Source organism: Zootoca vivipara, chromosome 12 (assembly GCF_965207765.1).
Source record: "Zootoca vivipara chromosome 12, rZooViv2.hap1.1, whole genome shotgun sequence".
Lineage (NCBI taxonomy): Eukaryota > Metazoa > Chordata > Lepidosauria > Squamata > Lacertidae > Zootoca > Zootoca vivipara.
Window position 1 is genome coordinate 36,470,972 of NC_142595.1, and position 1,648 is coordinate 36,472,619.

A 1,648-nucleotide genomic window follows, 5' to 3' on the forward strand; every position below is an offset into this window, starting at 1 on the left:
GATCGATTCATGCAGAATTCAGCAGGGCAATTACGTATATGCATCATTACAAAAAATCCGGGGATTTTATCTACTGGACTTCACCCACTTCGACTTTCCCAGTAAACCCAGTCTCTCAAGCTCCTTGCCTTATTTATTCCAATCCCCAGCACCCCACTATCCTCCCATGGCTCTTCCCTTAATGGTATGCTTTTCCTCTTTTTGGGACACTGCTGACACCTTGTGGCAAACAAATGGTTCCTTAAAAAGCTTAAGTAAGACTTCCATGAAGGGACGCGGGTGGCACTGTGGTCTAAACCACTGAGTGTAGAGCTTGCCGATCAGAAGGTCGGCGGTTCGAATCCCTGCGATGGGGTGAGCTCCCGTTGCTCGGTCCCAGCTCCTGCCCACCTAGCAGTTTGAAAGCACTTCAAAGTGCAAGTAGATAAATAGGTACCGCTCCAGCGGGAAGGTAAACAGAGTTTTCATAGTCATGCTGGCCACATGACCTGGAAGCTGTACGTCGGCTCCCTCGGCCAGTAAAGCGAGATGAGCATCGCAACCACAGTCGTCCACGACTGGACCTAATAGTCAAGGGTCCCTTTACCTTTACCTAATTTAAGACTTCCATGAAGGCTGGTTGGGCTTTTTCTCCCACAACCAAGTCTCCAAGGCCAGCTCTACCATTAGGCAGTGTGAGGCAAAGCGCTTCAGGCATCCCACTCCTAGCTGGTCCACTGGCTGTATCCTTCTACTGAAGGACAGGGTAGTCTGCTACCGGTATACGTCCCATCCTGCAACTTAATAACTTCACAGTGGAGGACAGTCTCTCATTGCTGGTTATGATACTAAGATTCAGCTGCCAGGCTTGTGTGCATACCTGCAATGGCTGGAGTGGGGACATTCTGTCTCTCACCTCACACTGAAAAAATGTATTTGGGGAGTGCGGTGTAGTGGTTAGAGCATGGGACTACGCGTAACCTGGGAGACCAGGGCTCAAATCCCTACTTAACCATGAAGCTCACTGCCTCTCAGTTTAATCTACCTCACAGGGTTGTTGTGGGGATTAAATGAGGAAGGGGAGAACCATGAGCATCACCTTGCGCTCCTGGGGGGGGAGGTGAGTTAAGATTGCAATAAATAATAAAACAACAAATTTCCAACCTTATTGTTTACTTCCACACTAGAGCCCTTAAACACAAGAGGATTATAGAGGCACAGCTTTTCTATGCTTAGGTTGGACGTTGAGTTTAAACTACAACCATAAAATATATTGTTGTATGTTGCTGGACTACAACTCCCATAATCTTTTGGCTGCTGGCCAGGCTGGCTAGGTCTGATGGGGTTGTAATCCAAAATATTTGGAGGACATCACATTGGCTACCCAACTAGCAAAGAATTTTCCCATGACCAAGATCTTCTGCTACTGTTTAGCAAAGTTCACCTGCAACGTTGCTGAAAAGATTATTCCTTGGAGGTCCTGTTGCATTACTGTTTCTTGTTCTGTTTCCCCTCCCACCGTCTCAAATTTCTGGGAGACGAATTTAGATAAAATTCTTTAAATTTGGATGGATGATAGACCTCTGCCTCATCCAGAGGCACATTCAACCTGCATCACACTATCTCTGGGTCCAGTTCCCTCTCCCCCCCACAAAAAAAAATCCAGTCG